This window comes from Bubalus bubalis, chromosome 15 (assembly GCF_019923935.1).
Source record: "Bubalus bubalis isolate 160015118507 breed Murrah chromosome 15, NDDB_SH_1, whole genome shotgun sequence".
NCBI classification, from domain to species: domain Eukaryota; kingdom Metazoa; phylum Chordata; class Mammalia; order Artiodactyla; family Bovidae; genus Bubalus; species Bubalus bubalis.
In genome coordinates, this window is record NC_059171.1 from 64,758,704 (window position 1) to 64,774,585 (window position 15,882).

The following is a 15,882-nucleotide window of genomic DNA, read 5'->3' on the forward strand; positions in this document are numbered from 1 at the left end:
ATGTATTTATTTATTTATTATGGGGACTTCCCTGGTGACTCATCTGTAAAGAATCTGCTTGCAATGCAGAAAATGCAGGAGACACTGGTTTTGATCTCTGGGTTGAGAAGATCCCCTGGAGGAGGAAATGGCAACCCACTCAGTATTCTTGCATGGGAAAATCCCATGGCTCCTATGGACAGAGGAACCTGGCATGCCATAGTCCTTAGGGTTGCAAAGAGTTGGACACAACTGAGTGACTGAGAACACACACACACATATCTTGTTCTTTAGGATTGTAAGATGTTGTGCAAGAGATATGAAATAACTCTAGGGAAATAAGTTAGAGAATACTTACTACATTTTTTTTCATTCATGTTTCTTTAATGTGCTTGCTTTAAATATTTTCACTTTGAAGTTTCTGCAAACTGCAATGAAAGAACTTCCTTTTCTCAAACATTGTTCCAAGAAAACAAAGGCCATTTCAAGTCCCATCATGTGCAGGATAATCGTCTGCCTGTGTTTTCTGAGGCTTGTCTTCTGCCTTCATACTGTCAGTTCAGTTCAGTCACTCAGTCGTGTCTGACTCTTTACAACCCCATGGACTACAGCATGCCAGGCTTCCCTGTCCATCACCAACTCCCAGAGCTTACTCAAACTTATGTCCATTGAGTCAGTGATGCCATCCAACCATCTCATCCTCTGTCGTCCCCTTCTCCTCCTACATTCAATCTTTCCCAGCATCAGGGTCTTTTCCAATGAGTCAGTTCTTTGCATCAGGTGGCCAAAGTATTGGAATTTCAGCCTCAGCATCAGTCCTTCCAATGAATACTCAGGACTGATTTCCTTTAGGATAGACTTGTTGGATCTCCTTGCAGTCCAAGGGACTCTCAAGAGTCTTCTCCACCACGAGTGTACACGTGTTCCCCATCCTGAACTCCCCTCCCACCTCCCTCCCCATACCATCCTTCTGGGTCATCCCAGTGTACACCCATGGTGGATGCATGTTGATCTACGGTGAAACCAATACAATATTGTAAAGTAAAATAAATAAATAAAAAGAGTCTTCTCCAACACCACAGTACAAAAGCATCAATTATTCGGTGCTCAGCTTTCTTTATAGTCCAACTCTCACATCCATACATGACTACTGGAAAAACCATAACTTTGACTAGATGGATCTTTGTTGGCAAAGAAATGTCTCTGCTTTTTAATATGCTGTCTAGGTTGTTCATAACTTTTCTTCCAAGGAGCAAGAGTCTTTTAATTTCATGGCTGCAGTCACCATCTGCAGTGATTTTGGAGCCCCCCAAAATAAAGTCTGTCACTGTTTCCACTGTTTTCCCATCTATTTGCCATGAAGTGATGGGATCAGATGCTATGATCTTAGTTTTCTTAATGTTGAGTTTTATTTTTTTTTTAATTTTATTTTATTTTTAAACTTTACATAACTGTATTAGATTTGCCAAATATCAAAATGAATCCGCCACAGGTTTACATGTGTTCCCCATCCTGAACACCATAAAGTAGTTGTATGTAGTTTAAGAAAGTGCCATATTGTGTTTGCTACCTGATGTCTTCCTCCACATCTCTGAACACTGGCCTTCTGGATAACAGGACCTGGATTATTCTCAGAGCAATCTTTATATGTAAGCTTTTCCAATTACAAAAGAAGAATGGCTATATTCAACAGTTTTCTCATGAGAATAATACATATGTATGTAAATTTAAATTCTTTTTTAGGATATTCTCATTAAAGATGCTAAAAATAGCAAAGCAACTAGCAAGATGATAACCTATTGGTGAGATTAGCCAAGATGGTGGAATAGAAAGACCTTGAGTTCACCTCTTCTCAAAGGCATACCAAAATTAAAACTATGTGGAGAACAACATCAATGAAAAAGACTGGAACCTACCAAAAAAAGATCTTCTACAATTAAAAACAAGAAGGGACCAAAATGGGAGGGGTGGACTTAAAATCAAGTCCAGACCACTGGTTAGGCAATCCACAAACTAGAGAATAATCACACTGCAAAGGTTCCCCAAAAGTAGTGAGAGCTAAGCCCTACATTGGACTTCCCAGCCCAGGAGTCCTGCACAGGGAAGGTAAGCCCTCAGAACATTTGGCTTTGAAGGCTAGTGGGACTCAACTGCTGGCTACTATTTTATAATAACGAATAAATGGATTATGACCTTTAAAATTGTGTATCAATGTTAGACACATGTAACATAATATTATACATTAACTGTACTTCAGTTAAAAAAAATCTAATAACAAATCCCAAAACAAGGGCCAAATTATTTTCCAACATGCACTATTTAAAATTAATAGCATCTGTATGAATGTTACAGTTGTTCCACATCCTTGCCAATGACTGGTAAGATTGTTTTAGTCATCATAGTGGGTGGGAATGGTAATTCATTTTGGTAGTCTCTTACCCTCCTAACCAATGGTGTTTAACATCTTATGTACGTATTATTAGTCATCTTTGTTCTTTTGTGAAGGGTGGAGTCAAGTCTTTACTCCACATTTTGTTGTGTAGTATTTAGTTTCCAAAAATGTTATCTAATGAATCACCTCTCCGCACATTTGTATCTTAGATAATCCTTCTGCTACATTGGATCCTAGATGGCCCTGTGATTCATTTTAACCAGTTGAATGTGATAAAAGAAAAACACTTGCCCTAAATCTAAACCTTAAGAAAGCAGAAAGCTCAATTTTTACTTACAAATTCTTGGAATTTTAACCCAGGGGTTTTTGACTCCAGAATCTCTTCTGGTCATAGCACACCTTCCCCCCCACCACCCTCCTCCATACATAGGACCTCAAGGAAAGAGGTCATGATATTATTCTTGGTAGATGATGGAAACCTTCATGCCTCTATGCAAAATTACTCAGCTTTTTTCAGCTTCTCAGCTCTTATCTGTGATGAGAATAATTTGGCAAGCCACTTCAACAGGTAACTGTGAAAGATAATATACCAAGGCATTTTAGCTGCATATCTAAGTACAAATAAATTGTGTTGTTATTTATTTGCCACCATATTCAACACATATAGTGACCCCTGCCATTTCTGTTTCATTTCAGAGACAAAAAGTATAAGAAAACAGGTACCAGAGAAGAAGAGATCAGTCATCTCCCGGACACCACAGAGTGCTATCATCATCATCCTTGGACAGCTTCAGTGAGATAGGAGCTTGTTCCTATTCAGCCTCTGCAGAACGAACTCTGAGAGATGTCCTTCTGATGTCAACTCACAACCCATTTTATGGCTTGGAAGAACACTGGGAATTTCTTCAGGTGCACATGAGGAAACACTCTGGACTTAAAACCAGGAAATGCTGCTTCCAAATCATGGTCAGTACCTTACTAATCATTAAACACTTGAGCTTTCTGTCTCTTCAAAGCTTATTCCTTCACTTGAAGTGAGATATTGTTTTTTGCCCTTCTTACCTTACAGGGTTATTATGGTGATGTGATGGATATGTTAAATATATATATATATGTGTATATATATACAAACACACACACACACACACATATATATATATAATGATTTTAAAATATTAAAAAAAAATACTTGGTACTACAAACCAGTGGTTCCCAAACTTTTTGGTACCACATTGTGGAAGACAATTTGTTCATGGACCAAGATTCTGGTGGGGGTGGGTGGGGTATGGTTGATGTTTCAAGGGTTATTGGAGAAGGCAATGGCACCCCACTCCAGTACTCTTGCCTGGAAAATCCCATGGACAGAGAAGCCTGGTAGGCTGCAGTCCATGGGGTCACTAGGAGTTGGACATGACTGAGCGACTTCACTTTCACTTTTCATTTTCATGCATTGGAGAAGGGAATGGCAACCCACTCCAGTGTTCTTGCCTACAGAATCCCAGGGATGGGGGAGCCTGGTGGGCTGCCGTCTCTGGGGTCGCACAGAGTCGGACACAACTGAAGTGACTTAGCAGCAGCAGCAACACTTGTTATGCACTTTATTTCTGTTATTATATCAGCTCCACCTCGGATCATCAGGCATTAGATCCTGGAGGTTGAGGACACCTGATGTAAAGGATAAATTGCTTCAATTCTTTCAAACTGTTTTAACATTTAGTTTGAGAGATTTTTATACAGAACCCTCTGTTTCTTGTCACACAGACCAAATTTCACATCTTGGTTTACAAATCTAGCCATAATTTAAAGCACCGAGTGAACACCATTTATATGCAAATAATTGTCTGACACAAAGAAAAATAACAAGCAGAATCAGTTCAGTTCAGTTCAGTTCAGTCGCTCAGTCGTGTCCGACTCTTTGCGACCCCATGAATCGCAGCACGACAGGCCTCCCTGTCCATCACCAACTCCCGGAGATCACTCAGACTCACGTCCATCGAGTCAGTGATGCCATCCAGCCATCTCATCCTCTGTCCTCCCCTTCTCCTCCTGCCCCCAATCCCTCCCAGCATCAGAGGCTTTTCCAATGAGTCAACTCTTCGCATGAGGTGGCCAAAGTACTGGAGTTTCAGCTTTAGCATCATTCCTTCCAAAGAAATCCCAGGGCTGATCTCCTTCAAAATGCACTTGTTGGATCTCCTTGCAGTCCAAGGGACTCTCAAGAGTCTTCTCCAACACCACAGTTCAAAAGCATCAATTCTTTGGCACTCAGCTTTCTTCACAGTCCAACTCTCACATCCATACATGACCACGGGAAAAGCCATAGCCTTGACTAGACGAACCTTTGTTGGCAAAGTAATGTCTCTGCTTTTGAATATGCTATCTAGGTTGGTCATAACTTTCCTTCCAAGGAGTAAGCGTCTTTTAATTTCATGGCTGCAGTCAACATCTGCAGTGATTGGAGCCCAAAAAAATAGTCTGACAATGTTTCCACTGTTTCCCCATCTATTTCCCATGAAGTGGTGGGACTGGATGCCATGATCTTCGTTTTCTGAATGTTGAGCTTTAAGCCAACTTTTTCACTCTCCTCTTTCACTTTCATCAAGAGGCTTTTTAGTATCTCTTCACTTTCTGCCATAAGGGTGGTGTCATCTGCATATCTGAGGTTATTGATATTTCTCCTGGCAATCTTGATTCCAGCTTGTGTTTCTTCCAGTCCAGCATTTCTCATGATGTACTCTGCCTATAAGTTAAATAAGCAGGGTGACAATATACAGCCTTGATGTACTCCTAGTCCTGCCCTTAATTTACATTATTTGTTACATTAAATCCAAATCATTTATGAAGAAAGTACTTAAATATCAGTATTCATAGACTATGCATTGAAATCATCTGTTCTTGATGAGCAACCACAAACAGTAATAAAATATAGTCATTTAGTCATTTTATAGGTCAGTATTTACTGTTTCATGTTGAAACTTGTTTATACAGAAAGAAAATAGGTCCATCTTCAGTGGGAGAAGAGCATGAAAAAAATTTTTTTAATTGAGAAAATATAAAAATGTAAAGGAAAACAACAGAAAAATAAATCTAAGAAAATATCAATTCTAAACAAACTCTTTCAGAAAAATTGAATAGTTCCCAACCTCTACTATGAGGCTATGATTAATCTCATAACAAAACAAGGTGAAGACATTAAAAAAAATAAATACAGACATATATCTTATGAACATAGATGTAAAAACCCTTGGCAAATTTTAGCAAATTTCAATCCTATATATTTTAAAAGTATAATAGGATAAGACTAAACATGATTCATTTCAACATCAGTGTAATGACTCATTAACAGACTAAGATGTTATAAGATGATTGCAATTAAAGAAAAAGCACTTGAAAATACATGTATACCATCTAAAGCTATGATTTTTCCAGTAGTCACATACAGATATGAGAGTTGGACTATAAAAAAAGCTGAACACCGAAGAATTGATGTTTTCGAACTGTGGTGCTGGAGAAGACTCTTGGAAGTCTCTTGGACAGCAAAGACATCAAACCAGCCAATCCTAGGGGAGGTCAACCCCGAATATCCACTGGAAGGACTGATGCTGAAGCTGAAGCTCCAATACTTAGGCCACCTGATTCGAAGAGCTGAATCATTGGAAAAGACACTGATGCTGGGAAAGATTGAAGGCAGGAGGAGAAGGGAACAACAGAGAATGAGATGGTTGGTTGGCATCATCAACTCAGTTGGCATGAATTGAGCAAACTCCAAGAAATAGTGAAGGACAGGTAAGCCTGGTGTGGTACAGTCCATGGGGTTGCAGAGAGTCAGACATGACTGAGCAACTGAACAACAACAACATCATCCATTTAAGAATAAATTACAAAAGATTTTTTATACTAATAAAACCTGCAAAATGCCTGTAGCTAACATCATATTTAATAATGAGAAAGAGAATGGTTTCCTAATAAATTCAGAAACAAGGATATCAGGTCTCACCACTCCTATTCAAGATTTTACCAAAGATTCTAACCAGCAAGTTAGAGGAGAAAAATAAATCAAATATATCAAATAAATCAAAAATAAATAAAGCAAATATATAGATTACAAAGGAAGAAGTAAAACTGTTTTTATTTCAGTTGAGTTCACTCACTCAGTCGTGTCTGATTCTTTGTGACCCCATGTATTGCACCACACCAGGCCTCCCTGTCCATAGCCAACTTCTGGAGTTTACTCAAACTCACGTCCATTGACTCAGTCATGCCATCCAACCATCTCATCCTCTGTCATCCCCTTCTTCTCCGGCCTTCAATCTTTCCCAGTAGCAGGGTCTTTTCCAATGAGTCAGTTCTTCACATCAGGTGGCCAAAGTATTGGAGTTTCAGCATCAGTCCTTCCAATGAACATTCAGGACTGATTTCCTTTAGGATGGACTGGTTTGATCTTCTTGCAGTCCAAGGGACTCTCAAGAGTCTTCTCCAACACCACAATGTAGTATTTTAATCATAGCTCTGCCAATATGTTTATCTAGAGGCCTGTTGCCATTTTTGTCTTTGAAATTTTTGTTGCCAAGAAAGACAAGATTACATTTTTTTCCTTCCAGACTGAGTTGGTGTAGTGTATTCTTGGTTATCAAAATACTCATAGCTTTGGGACTTTGAAATGGTAAATATTCATGATGTGTGAAACAGCATGATACATAACTGTAGGTCTTCATTACATAAAAATGGATGCTTAGTTGTGAAGATAAACAAACGAGACCTAGAAGGACATGTCACGGTAAACTGCTTGTGATTCTGAATGACTTCATTTTTTGCTTCTTGTGCTTTTTGGTTTCCTATTATGCACATGTTAACTTTTAAGAAATAAATGTTATTTTAAAAACCTTAAAAAAAAAAAAAAAAGCATTAATTCGCCAGTCCAGGTTCAATGCACGATACTGGATGCTTGGGGCTGGTGCACTGGGACGACCCAGAGGGATGGTATGGGGAGGGAGGAAGGAGGAGGGTTCAGGATGGGGAACACATGTATACCTGTGGCGGATTCATTTCGATATTTGGCAAAACCAATACAATATTGTAAAGTTTAAAAATAAAATAAAATTTTAAAAAAGCATTAATTCTTCGGTGCTCAACTTTCTTTATAGTCCAACTCTCACATCTATACATGACCACTGGAAAAACTATAGCTTTGACTAGATGGACCTTTGTTGGCAAAGAAATTTCTCTGCTTTTTAATATGCTGTCTAGGTTGTTCATAACTTTTCTTTCAAGGAGCAAGCATCTTTTAATTTCATGGCTGCATCACCACCTACAGTGATTTTGGAGCCCCCAAAAATAAAGTCTGTCACTGTTTCCACTGTTTCTGCATCTATTTGCCATGAAGTGATGGGACAGGATGCCATAATCTAAGTTTTCTGAAAATTGAGTTTTAAGCCAATTTTTGTACTCTCCTCTTTCAATTTATTTACAGAATATATAATTTTATGTTAATTCTTATAAAAATCTAATAAAACTCCAAGTGTATTTAGCAAGATTTTCAAGTGATATAATCGTTATGAAGGTAAATTGAACTAATATGAACTTTAATGCTAGCAATAAACAATCAAAAATGCACAAACACAATGCAAAAATGAAACACCCAAATATAAATCTGACAAAAGACAAAGCACAGTGGAAAAGTAAAAAGAGAAATGACTGAGAGAAATCTAAGCAAGTAGGTATATCGAATTTATGGAGTAGCTGCCATAGCAGTAACATATTTCTTAACCTGTATGGTAAGACCTACAATAGAAGGTTGCTGCTGCTGCTGCTAAGTCACTTCAGTCATGTCTGACTCTGTGCGACCCCATAGATGGAAGCCCACCAGGCTCCTCTGTCCCTGGGATTCTCCAGGTAAGAATACTGGAGTGGGTTGCCATTTCCTTCTCCAATGCATGAAAGTGAAACGTGAAAGTGAAGTCACACAGTCGTGTCCGACTCTTAGCGACCCCATAGACTGCAGCCCATCAGGCTCCTCCATCCATGGGATTTTCCAGGCAAGAGTACTGGAGTGGGGTGCCATTGCCTTCTCCACAATAGAAGGTTAAGGTTAGGCAAATATATATTTCCTCCACTGTATTAGTTTTCCATGGCTGCCATAACAATAATGATATACCACAGACAGAAACTGGATGGCTTAACACAACAGAAATGTATTTCCCCACAGCTCAGCAGCCGCTGGAAGTGCTGAAAGACCTTTGTGAAATCTTACCAGTATAGTTTACCTAATTCTGGGAGATCTCACAATAACAAATCATATTAAATTGCTAAGCTATATTTACTTTAAACAATTTAAAAGTATAAATTGGAGATATATATCTTATAAAATATCTCCATGCATTACCACATAGGGAAATAGGAAACCAGAATATTTTATTCCTTAGCTTAGTGAAATTCGGATGTGTAATAGTCTTCAATGTTTTGCTAGATTATCTCGTAACTACACAATCTATTTTCAAACAAAAGCTACATCAGTTCAGTTCAGTCGCTCAGTCGTGTCCGGCTCTTTGCGACCCCATGAATCGCAGCACGCCAGGCCTCCCTGTCCATCACCAATTCCCAGAGTTCACTGAGACTCACGTCCATCGAGTCAGTGATGCCATCCAGCCATCTCATCCTCTGTCGTCCCCTTCTCCTCCTGCCCCCAATCCCTCCCAGCATCAGTAGCTTACCTTTTCTCCATGTCCGTGATGATGTCATGAAGTGGAGGATTAAAGGTATCTGGTAAAACAGATACATATTGAGGCTGCTATGGGGAAGATGTATAAAATATCTCCTAGGTATATGTACTAGAGCTGATAATTTGGCAGCAAATGCATAAATGCCCTGTAGAGTTAACCATCAAAATAAGACATTTCTTCTAAAAGCCTGAACCTGTAGGTTCTATAGGTTCGAGCTCATATGAACCGTTTCTCAGTGGAGCCTATTTAGATCACTCAGGCCCAGGCACAGGTAAATTCCATTATTCCTGATGACACACACTAAACACTTGCCAACATCCCATACAATGCATTATTTTCATTTTAGGTACAACTTTTATTTTCTCATCCATACGGTAAGGAGTTTGAAGTTATATTTTCTTTTGTTTTACACAGAATTTCCAACAAATGTGCTTTTCAGTTTTCTTATCTGTAAAACAGAAAACACATTAATGGAACGGTTACATAACACAATATTGGGGTTGCCTGATAAAACACGGAAGTTAAATTTGAATTTCCGGTTAAAAATGTTTTAGTATAAGTATGTGCCTTGCAACATCTATTTATCTTAAGATGTCATTTATCTGAAATTTAAATTTAATTAAATATGCTGTATCCTCTTGTTTTCTACTTTTTCTTTTCACTAAATCTGGCAGCCCCTGACAATATATGTGAATGTATATTATAAATTTCAAAAATATAAGGACATATTGCTGCTAAGTCGCTTCAGTCGTGTCCGAATCTGTGCGACCCCGTAGACGGTAGCCCGCCGGGCACCCCCGTCCCTGGGGTTCTCCAGGCAAGAACACTGCGGTGGGTTCCCATTTCCTTCTCCAATGCATGAAAGGGAAAAGTGAAAGTGAAGTTGCTCAGTCGTGTCCAACTCTTCGTGACCCCATACCAGGCTCCTCCGTCCATGGGATTTTCCAGGCAAGAGTACTGGAGTGGGGTGCCATTGCCTTCTCCAAAGGACATATTAGGGACTCCATAATATTTGACTAATGAATAATTTCTTATAGACATTGAAAATCCTGAAAGAAGATGATCATAGGAATTTAAAAATAAAGGAACTTTCTTGATTATTTCAATCAAATTAATAGCTAATGTTATCATATCACTTAATTTTTAGAAAACTGTATAAAGTGGCAATTTCACATTTTCTCATTTGATATCCACTAAAATGCCCGTGATGATAGTGGGCATATTATGTTCCTTATTTTTAAATGAGGACATTGAGCTTCAAAAAAAAAATTAAGGAAACTGGTCAAGAACATAGTTACTCAGGAGTAAACCCAGGACAATATCCAGAGTCAGTTTTTTCATGTGAAACCAATGCTTTATGCTTGTTAATTTATCTATTGATTGATAATGTGAAACATGCTAGAAATTTCAGTAAGTTCTCTGCAAACAGAAAAACATGGTATGTTCCCTGCTATAAGGGAACAAATCCTCTAGTATATATAATAAAAGATATTGCTTCAGAAGATTTCTTTCTCTCACATGTATGAAGAAGCATGAATAGCAATTGATAATTAAGTGTTTTATCTTCAAAGCCCATGGAGTATTTGGTAACAGCAATAGAAAAATTTGTAGTGGTTAACCTAAACAGAATAGCATTAATAGAGAAATTAAACCAAATTTGCAGCAAATAAACAAGTAAAAAATTTTGAAATACCCTCCCAAAAGTAGTAAGTGAAATATTTTTCATGTTTTCTTTTCCATATTGTCTGAAATTCTTCCATTATATTTTATTTTTTTAATTAATTTATTTATTTTAATTGGAGGCTAATTACTTTACAATATTGTAGTGGTTTTTGCCATACATTACATGAATCAGCCATGGGTGTACATGTGTCCCCCATCCTGAACCCCCCTCCCACCTCCCTCCCCATCCCATCCCTCAAGGTCGTCCCAGTGCACTGGCCCTGAGTTCCCTGTCTCATGCACTGAACCTGGACTGGCGATCTCTTTCACATATGGTAATATACATGTTTCAATGCTATTCTCTCAAATCATCCCACCCTCGCCTTATCCCACAGAGTCCAAAAGTCTGTTCTTTACATCTGTGTCTCTTTTGCTGTCTTGCAAGTAGAGTCATCGTTACCATCTTTCTAAATTCCATATATGTGTGTTAATATACTGAAATTCTTCCATTATATTTTAAATGTATTAGTTTATTTAAAATTGTCAAAGTTCTCTAAGATATAAGAAAGTACCTTCCTGAGAATACATTGGTGAGAAACAATGAGTATCAGGTTTGATGAATAGACACAATTAAGTTTCTGCACAGGACAGAAAGTCTTGACATAAAATTGTAATCCTGTTAGACACAGGCCCATAGCTTATGCTTTGGCATACTTTTGCCCATTCCTTAATGCACACCATTTTGTTCTTTGCAGATGGAAATAAAGTGTCTACAGGAAGGTGTATCTTTAGGGAATCGTATAACTTATCTTGCTTTCATTTTCCTCATCTGTAAAATCAGGCTAGAAATAAGATTATCTCATATGAGAAAGCTATAGATTTTAACAATTATTCTTTTATTTATATTTACTGACTACTTTCAGTGTATCCAGTGTGTTATCCAAATTCTCATATAGCTATACTGTATTATGAAGAACTATACATTTAAACAATTAGAGATCAAAGAGAAATAATGTCCAATACTACTAAATCTTTAGCAATTTGGAGTTGAATTTTTATATATCTGATTTCAAACATAATGCTGCTAACTTTTTTTGACTGTTCTATATTTTAATATAAATATAATTGATCAGTTTATCAGTAAAGAGGTTTTCTCTTCCTAACATTTAGTAGAATCTTGTAAAGGTCCACTCTGCCTTTTCATTTCAGTATTTCCATTCTTCTAGTTTCTGTAAGTTGTAATCATCCAACAAGCCCATTTCCAAACACTTGATTCCTTACAGATTTTAAAAATTCTTTCCTACCTCTTTTTGCATATGTCTCTCTGGTGGTTCAGACAGTAAAGAATCCACCTACAATGTGGGAGAGCTGGATTTGATCCCTGGGTTGGGAAGATCCCATGGAAGAGGGCATGGCAACCTTTCCAGTATTCTTGCCTGGAGAATCCCCATGGACAGAGGAGCCAGGCAGGCTACAGTCCACAGGGTCACGAAGAGTCGGACATGACTGAGCGACTAAGCACACACACACACATTGGGATTTTTAATAAAAGAAAAAATCAGGTATTCCCCAAAGAGTGTAGCATGACTCTGGAATAGTTGAATATATGTTAGAAGATAAAAATGCAAACTACTTATGTTAAAAAAAAAAAAGACACAAAATAGTGCCCTGTACATCATACGTTTAACAATGACTTCCTTTATCTGAATGGTTTTTGATTGTATCCATTTTTCCCTTCGTTTTTGATCTCAAAAAAAGATTTTTTTAAAAAAAGCAAAACACCAAAAAATATTTAGTTCAACTAAAAGGACTTTTATTCCCAAAATTGTTCCTTCTACTCCTGCACTCTGCCCACACTCTCCCAAGGAACCAAACCAAAGATGATTGTGTCCTAAAACCATGTGCGTATGGGCGATATTAAAAATATTTGATAACTGATAAAGTAATTTAAATAATTGAAAAAGTGTATAAACAAATAGTTAAAATATATTACTTACCTTTTCACTGCTTTCTAGTGGTACAGAAATTCTTTTTCAATAATTCTACTAAAAAATCATTCATCACTTATTAGAAACCATTGATGTACTCTTTTTTTTTCTTCTTTTTTCTTTTTCTTTTTCTTTTTTCTTTCTTTTTCTTTTCTTTTTTTTTCTTTTTTTTCTTTTTTTCTTTTTCTTCTTTTTTTTCTTCTTTAAAAAAAAAAAGAAAGAAAAGGGAGTGATGTACTCTTTTGTTTGACAGAGTCCTATAATAACTGACCCATGATTTGTCAGAAAAACATCAGCAAACTCTCCCTGAGAATTTCACATTAAATTAATTGCATTAGGTAATTTGTAGTCTTGGTAAAGAATCTTTTCTCTGTTCCTGATGAACTGTCAGAAATATTTCAATTAACTTTTTCTATTATACTATTTAAGCTTTTTTATATGCCAGATTCCTATTAGTTTATATATACAATAAATTTATTTTCTATATTCAACATATAGATACAGCATGTTTTATATTTACATATTAAGTTTATAAACCCAATATTTATAAACACTTTGTTAATCAGCTGCATACACTTTTCAATTTAAAACATCTTAGGGTAATCAAAAACAAGGCTATTTATATATTTTTTCCATTACTATATTCCAGTCACTGACATCACACACTCTCGCACATGTTAACAGGCATTTATATCATATTGGATCACTTTCCATTAATATATCATGTCCTCTATTACTCAAGAAAATTAAACTTCTTGGCCTTTGTTTTCTTTTTTCTTAAATGAGTATAATAATTATAATTAACCAACCATTTACATTAATCCATCAAATATCCGATACATATCATAAGATATGTGACAAAGCCTATGTTATTGTAGACATAAAGTCTTTTAAAAAGAAAATGCCAATAATTTGATTTTTATCATACTTTCCCATTTAGAAAGTAGTGATGATGCATGTAGGCCTGAAATTAAAAGTTTATCTGTGAAATTTTTGAGATAGCAGTCCATATCCTTCAAATAAACCCAAATCAATCCAGAATCATGGAATGTGTGGAAAATTCAACTGCTAACATCAGTTGCAAGATGGCAGTGAAAGCAGTCATTTAAATATTTTAGACCAACCCATCAACAGGGAGGTCATGTCAGGAAAACAGAGAATCAGAGAGAGAGAATGAGTATCCGCTGGTGACCCTTCATTTCCTTCAATGCCTAGTAGAGGGTGCACACAGAGAGCCTTCGGAACAACTGCACACCTCCCTCTAGCCATTATTTTTAAATTCCCAATATTAAAATCATTTTGCAAATCCACACCTATCAGGTATACACAAGGGACAAAAATTTTCAGGATTTGAATCTTCCCTGACTTCTTACATTTCACTTTTGTTATTTCAAATGCATTGGTGGTAGAGAGAAATGTGACTGAAGAAATGGAAACCATGCTTCCCTTACCTTTGTAGTCAGACCTTATGCAGCATCTTTCTTTTCATTGATATAGGCAATTCCTGGAGCTCTTTTAATGCCTGTTCTGTTTTACCAGTTGTAAATGAGCCAGCAGACCAACACTGAGGTCCAAATGTTTAAAAAGAGACAGATGTATTACTTGTGGGGAGATGCTACATTCATAGAAGGAAATAAACAAATGCCTGTCTTTTCATAGCAAGAAATGATCTTTCTAACATATATAATCCCTTCTATTTGTAAAGAGAACTCCTTGTTTTAACTAACCCTCTACCTACTTATCAAGGCTTCCCTGGTGGTTCAGACACTAAAGAATCTGCCCCCAGTGTGGGAGGTCTGGGTTCCATCCCAGGTAGATCCCTTGGAGAAGGGAATGGCTATCCACTCCAGTATTCTTGTCTGGAAAACTCCATGGACAGAGGAGCTAGGCAGGCTACAGTCCATGGAGTCACAAAGAGTCAGACACCACTGAGCAACTAACACTTTCACTATCTACTCATCAACCCCACAGTCACACCCTATACTTTTGAAACAAGAAAAATTTCCTGATTTTGATTTCTGAGAAAGGAGTAAAGATTCCCTGATTTAGAAATTACATGTGCTTTCTTTTCCTTCAAAAGATATGCAAATTTAGTCATAGAAAAAAGATTTTCTGGTAGTATAAATTAAATATATTGTGAAAGTTATACTATCACACAAAATGTGATAAATCCTGGAAAAGGAGTATGTAATAAAAAGAATGGTGTACCAAAGACCAAGGAATGTATCAAGGAAGCAAAGCTTTATAAACTGAAACCTGAATTAGGAATGGGATGAAACTAGAATAAGAAAGTTGTTCTCATTTTTTAAGAGGAGAGCATATATAAAGTAGATATAAATGTAGAAGTCGCTTCAGTTGTGTCCTACTCTGTGCGACCCCATAGACAGCAGCCCACTAGGCTCGTCCGTCCCTGGGATTCTCCAGGCAAGAACACTGGAGTGGGTTGCCATTTCCTTCTCCAATATATAAAGTAGATATAAATGTAGAAGGAATATAAGATTATGTTATAGACAATAAAGGAAATCTTTTGTATTCAAAAGGCAATAAAATAGGGAGTGGAGATCAAATTAGATGAGAATATAGGAAGGGGCCTTATGATGAAGGATCTTGTAAACAGTAAAAGACATGCTTTTCTAAAAGCTATGGAAAACCATTGAAGAATATGAATAAGACACACCATCGTATCTGAACATATAAAGGTCACAACGACATGTTTAAACAAATGAAGAGACTGCTAGTGAAACTAGAAGAGAGAAGGTGGTGGCATGGATGAGAGAGAGAGAAATCAAAGTTATTCATGACTTGGGACTGATTGTCATCTAGATACATTTTCTTATAAGTTCCATCATCATGACAAAAATGATTCAGAAGGAACCTCAGCAGCTAGAAAGATGAGCCAAGATTAAAACAGTAGATTATAATAGAATATTAGTCCCACCTGATGTGAATAGTAATGCATTTCTCTGATTAAATGTTAACATTATTGAATATATTGTGTTATCCCAGATGCTACTGGAATATATGGTATACATGTTGATATACATTACCTTTTAAATTTTGTGAATTTCTAAAATATTTGTGGTTCTGAGAATACCATCTATGGAATTATGGATTATATTACCAACCTTTCAAGACACCTCAC

General features: G+C 36.9%; 1 long non-coding RNA gene across 3 annotated transcripts in view; it reads left to right on the top strand.

The window, feature by feature from the left end:
• LOC123329391 overlaps window positions 1–3,508 on the top strand; it is a 39,940-nt gene extending 36,432 nt beyond the window's left edge. For all 3 annotated transcript variants that reach the window (XR_006544773.1, XR_006544774.1, XR_006544775.1), the window contains one exon: window positions 3,068–3,508. This is a non-coding gene — a long non-coding RNA (uncharacterized LOC123329391). The remainder of the gene's footprint in view (window positions 1–3,067) is intronic.
• Window positions 3,509–15,882: the final 12,374 nt, after the last annotated feature.